The sequence below is a fragment of the Ascaphus truei genome, chromosome 17 (genome assembly GCF_040206685.1).
Source record: "Ascaphus truei isolate aAscTru1 chromosome 17, aAscTru1.hap1, whole genome shotgun sequence".
Taxonomy (NCBI): Eukaryota; Metazoa; Chordata; class Amphibia; order Anura; family Ascaphidae; genus Ascaphus; species Ascaphus truei.
Window position 1 is genome coordinate 14,007,040 of NC_134499.1, and position 6,426 is coordinate 14,013,465.

Sequence of the window (6,426 nt, forward strand, 5' to 3'; positions counted from 1 at the left end):
CAGATGATCAAAAGCTTGAGCGGAACTATCCAAAATGGGACCGCACTCAGTGTTGGATACATTCACACGTACAGAGATTCAGTGGGTAGCCTGCGAGAATCTGTGGATATGAGAATCAAAGGCATTGTCGAAGTTTGCAAACTCACAAACACGGGTTCGTTGATAATGAGAAGTTTATTGCCTGCTAGTACAGCACAGAGAATGATTATAAACGAAAGCTGCCCATTAGACACTCTGCCAAGGGAGGGCCCGAGGCAAGCAGGCTTTATATACATTTTTAGATTCCTTTGTTTAACACAGGTTACTAGGCAGAATATCATCACATCACAGCATTCCCTGTACACGAGGGGATAATCCTCTTCTAAACCAATCAAGTTACAGGTCTTCTTATCTATCTCAAACTTACGCCAAAAATCAATACATCTAACCGAAACTGGTTCCTTTTAGCTGACCAAAACACTTGAGTATTTGAGCAACAAGGCACAGTTCATATCCCCTTTCCCTCCCCCCCCCCCTCCTCTGGAGCAAAGTTCACTCTTGCATCAACACGCATACTAAAATATAACACACAAAGACAATATGGCTTCTGCACACTGCTAACAACTTCCTCTCCATAAACCCCCCCAGTCATTTTCAGTCATTTCAACAGTATATTCACTTCAGCAATATTACTTCGTCAGCATGTATACAATTGATGGCTCGATGTGGAGAGTTGGATAGATCGATGCAGCCTATTCATGCCCTTGCTAAACAAATTAGAGAAATTAAACGTACACTGGAGATGTTTGAAACATTATGTAAATAACCTACCAACAATTGACTCATTATTATACAGTATTTTCTTTTTTTTTCCCGGAAATAAGAGCATTAAGGCACCAAAGAAATTACCGAGTACATTTTGTGGATATTTGAAATGATTTTATACTTGAAATAATAAATAAAATCATATTTAAAAATAAATAAAAAAATGGTTAAATAAAATTGGTTTAACAGGGGCATACATGTAGAAGGGGCTACATGTGATTTAGAGAGTCCAGTCGCTGTGAGTTTTAAATACCATCACCGTATACTTGCCTTTCCAATACAACATGTGGAGAGATACCTGTCAACACACCTGCGATACCTGGTAAATACGCTCATTCGCATATTTAAATTAGCTTATTTTCCAGGTAACTCTGCGATCTCTCTCCACTAAAGCCATATTTCATGGTCTGGAGTTCTCAATTTTGCGATATTTTGGTGAAACAGAAAAACGCTGTGAGATTTGTTGGATATAAGAACTGGGTAAAACATCTCGATGGGGATTAAATCGGGAATGGGATTTCAGTTTTTGGGAATCAATTGCAATTGTTTTTAATTGGGGATGATGTGACTATTTAAGCCCAGGCGGCAATGTTTGGGCCTATCCTTTTCAAAATGGCGTCTGCGTACGCCGAAAGCGGCCCAGTGACCAACTGGTCAATTTTAAACAACCCTGGGATCCTGAGCCCTGTTCAGTGAGAGACCTGTGTTCTGAAGATGGAAGGGGGAGATAATTCATAATATAATATAATTATGTAACCCCCTGGCATGTGCTGCTGGTAATTGAGCCAATGAATGAGAGCCTAAAGAAGAGTTCCTGTGACAGGGGAGGAGATGTAAAGCAGCAGCAGGACAACTCCCAGAAGCCCCTGCTGGTGAGATAGGATCACATGACATTACAGCAGTGCAAATGTTCCGAGAGGCCTGTGACCCAGACATAATGCAGGGAGAGTGGAGCATGAGGAGAGCTACAGAGAAACTGGAGATATGGCTGGTTGAGGGTGACCTGAGGACCAGGCCGTGAGGAGGACGACTCAGCAGAGCTGGGTGTCAAGGTCACAGATATGCATACTGGTGGAGTTGGGAGCAGAGCATCGGCCAACAAGTCTAAGCGAAGCGTGAGTAGTTAAAGCATGGATCCTCACCACAAGTAAAGGGTACCGAAGTCTTTGCGCTGACACAGGCCTGCGACAGTTAAGGCCTCGGGCATGGTGCCTCGGGCCGCGCTGATCCGCGCTCCTGCTCTGCCTCGCCTGCTCAAGCTGGAGCTTTTTTGTGTCCTGGCAGGCGAGGCAGTGAGCGCGCTTTGGGGGCGGAGTGGAGTCGGGAGGCGGAGCGGGAGGCGGGGCTAGTCCCTCGCTCCCATTGGATGTGAGCAGGCACTTAACCTTAACCACTCCTCCGCTTCCCTGAGCGGCAAATGTTAAATTTGCCTGTCTGCTGAAAATATCTGAGTCTCCGCACGCATACGGAAGCGTGCGGAAGCAGCTGCTAAAGCCGCGCTGATGACAGATGCAGGGGGTAAGTGCATCTGCTCAGCGCGGATCAGCACAGCTTAATCTACTATGTCCCAGGCGTAATACTCTGACCTAAAGAGCTCTAACAATGGTGCCGGCACCCACACACAGGGCCCTCATAACACAGGGTCATTCGGGACACTGGGAGAGACTCTTACACACACCTGCGCAAGGGAAAAGGGAGTGGACTGGATAGTGAAATAACAATGCATTTCTAATATAATACAAAGTGAGTAAACTTCAAATGTGTAATATAAACAAAATCCTTCACCAACCCGATAGTGAAAGATAATAAAGGTGTATACAAAGTGAAGTTGAGCTGCTCAACACCCTCAGATGGGACTGTTCTAGGTCCCAATGGTGACAATTTATTTTCTTCTGTGTGAGGAGGAGCGCTGAGTATTTCCAGTGGTATATAAAATATAAAAAAAAGAGCAAAAAATAGTGCAGATGGTATATAATAGTGATGTATCAGTCTAAAGCAGGGCTGCACAACATACGGCCCGCGGGCCGCATGCGGCCCCCCTGGCCTCTCTGTGTGGCCCGCGGTGACTCCGGCCGGGCGCCAGTTAATTAATTAAATAAATTTAAAAAAAAAAAAAAAATTTTTAAAGTTTAAAAAAATGGCGGCGATTCATCCCCCTCCCCCAGCGCTCCCCCCTGTGATTTTATCTGCTATGTAACTATGTAACTATGTAAAAGGGCTCCAGTCAGGGAGAGGAGAATCTCTGACATACCTTGGACATCAGGAAGTTTTGTGAGTGCAACCTTATTAGACTTTAGACTGATACGTCACTATTATATACCATCTGCCATATTATATACCATCTGCACTATTATATACCATCTGCACTATTTTTTGCTCTTTTTTATATTTTATTTACACACCCGCACAGCGACTATTGTGTATTGTATTCTGTGCCTAGGAGTGATGGACCCCTCTGTTTGGGGGGCACATATATATGCATATAGTTAGTCTTGTGTGAGTAGGGGCCATATCGATATAAACAGTTTTATTATTCAAAGCCCTGTGTCGTGCCCTGCTGTCTGACCTTTGGCCGTGGCTAATACAAAGCACCGGCCATACTGGGGAGGAGAACTTGGGCCCCTGCATTAGCATATAAAAGTCAGTCTAAAGGGGGAAGAACGAGGATTACAATTATATATCCCCAATACTCTTCTATAAGAACATCATCTGATACACAGATTATCAATACAAGGAAACATCAAGTAACAATTCATCCCAAGGGCAGCACAAAGGACTCTGGGACATACCTTAAGGCTGAAGGGAAGGAGATTTCACCAGCAACAAAGGAAAGGGTTCTTTAGAGTAAGGGCAGTTGGGAAGCCGCTTCCGAGTCCCTCTGGTGGGCGCTGCTCACATTGGGCCGTTTGTATTTCCCTCCACAAGCCTTTTAACGCCTTAAGCCCACCCCAGCCTTGATTGGTCAATGCAGGCGAGCCCTCGCCTTCTGAATGGTCCGTGAGCAGCATCCGCACTGTGATTGGTCGCCAGCCCCTCTGCTATGCTTTCCTATGGCAGCAGGGGAAGCTATATAAGGGGAACCCGATAAGCGCTGCACAGCTCAGAGCGCCTATTGCACTCTGCCCTCCCCCTTCGTGACGTCACTGGCCTTGTCACTAGCGACGGCGCTCAAAACTAAAGTTCAACTTTCGCCAGTACCGACACACACACACACACACACACACACACACAGAATGCAGCCGCCCAGTCGGCCTAATGGTAGAACCGGCCCTGCAGCCAGCATTCCCCTGTACGCCCTGTGTTAGGGAGCATAGCTCCGATTGTGTTTTTGTGCTGTGCTTGCTGGCTCCGGCTGGAATAAAAACTCGTTATTGAACCGCTTTATCCTGTCTGGTGCCCTAATCCCGGAGATAAGATCTGGTCTTCCGTGACACGAGCTACATCTCATTAGCATAGATTTAACATCACATTATTGCAGCATAACATTGCGATATCTGCCAATAACGCGATGTTAAGAATGTCTTAACGCTACTCACATCCAGACGCTGAAATAGGGGTTTAACTCCAGTTGAGCAAGAGAAGAGAAGGAAAAGACGCTATGTTAGCTAAATCATGCCTAAATGTGGGTGTTACACCCACCCAGACCCTGCAAAAGACATATTTCAGTGTCTGGGAGGAACGCCAAGTGTAGGTATGACAACGAACGTAATGGTAAGTCCCTGCATTATACTGAACGGGACTTTAGTGGATACGGGATGTTATAATTAACACAATGCTCTTTCTGGGAGAAGACATGACTTAACGTGATGTTAATCTCCTGTGAAGATAGACCGATAATGTTATCGCTACGTTAAGTGACTTAATGGGTTGTATAGTTTTAGCGAAAAGAGAAGTATTGGCAGTTTAAAATAATTGTTAAACTGTGGATGTTTCCCGGATGCTTCGGGGGTGGGGTGGGGGGTTCGGATCTTTACGAAACCAGTTTCTTTATAATTCTGTCGGTTGAAGCCTTTTTGCCTCAGACTAAGGTTCAGTCTACAAAGCTCAGAGCCAATCTGCCGTTACTTCCCTTTGGGACTTGACGCCAATAAAATAAAAAATAAAAAAAACACAGAAGGCGGAATTTATTTTATTGCATTTTATTATTGCCAACACTTAAACCATAAAGTAAATCAGACTTTCAAACACACACACAGACACATTTAACACTTTGTCCCTTTTATAAAACACTTTGCTCCCACGGAAGAAAAAAAAAACACCAAACAAAAAAAACCCACAATCAGGCAGCAGTTCCATGTTTCACCACTTGGGGGGACATTGCGCTGTGTTCCCCAAAATGGCCGTTTTGTTGGCAGTGAATTTGAGATGCGCGTTAAACTTCATGTGAAATAACTTCCAATTCATTTCAAAATCTACCCGAGATGTCCACCTTCGAGGGCCGAACATTCAAGGGAGATGGGAAATTTGGGGATTGCGGACCAAAAAAAAAAGCCATTTAAATGGAATACTACGAATTTAAAAATCAGGAAGTCCATGGTTAATGTTGACGCTCTGAAGACCCCTGAATATCATTTTTTTTTTTTTGCTTGTGGCAAGTTATTCATTTCCGATTTTGGGACGGACACTCACCCCACAAAAAGACCATTAAGTTAGAAACGGATAACGTTTTATCCATTTCATTCATTTCCCGTCCCCCTCCCCCCACACAGATTTTTCTGGAGTCTGTTTCACTGATTTTTAGCATCTCGTGGATTTCACTGCCATCTCACGGATACAAAATGGCATTCCCCTCCACCCCCCCGGTCTGAAACCCCCAAATCCCACTCGTTTTGGCCACTGGAGGTTGAGAGTTCGTAATGATATAACTGGCCTCAGCTGTTACCTTGGCAACCTTCTTAATCTGTGAATGGCAGCGGCCATTTTAACATCCCCGGGAGGCAAACTGTCAGCAACTGATTTCTCGCGCATACAAGTGCAGATTTTAAAAAGTGGATTCTAAAGGCAGCAGCAAGAGAGCTTCACAGTGCTAAAAAGACAGGACGCGCATCATTTCTTAGGCCGCGTCCATAGTGCGAGCGGCGCAAACATAATGCAGCAGCTCTATAAGGCCGGCCATAGTGAGCGCGACCCACCACGCGGCAGAATTTTGAGCCGACAGGGTTTTTTTTTTAATTATTTTGTCGCGCGGTGGTCTGGTCACTTGAGCGCTTCAGCCAATGAGGGCGTACCAGTCTCATCACGATCACGTCTCCCCATCACGAGTGATCCGAGTCCACAGATCGCTCGGGCAACAGGCGCGCAGGACGCCATGCGCTCCCACTATGTCCGAGGCCTTATAGTAGGTAGAGCGAGTGGTGGGCTGAAATTTAACACCATTTAGTAAATGTGCCCCAATGTTGCTGGCGATTTTCTAATTGCGCACTAGAAGTTCAGTTTGCTCCAGAATTAATGGTCAGGGGGCGATTACTAATGCTAAGTTAGCCACCTAATTTGCCTATGGAAGAACACTTATGTGCGCCTGATAACGGCGTCTATATCATACAGTGAGGAGTGTAAAAACCTGTGTATCGCTGCCTCACTTCTTGCCGTGTGCGATACCAAGTACCCAAACACGTTATGGCG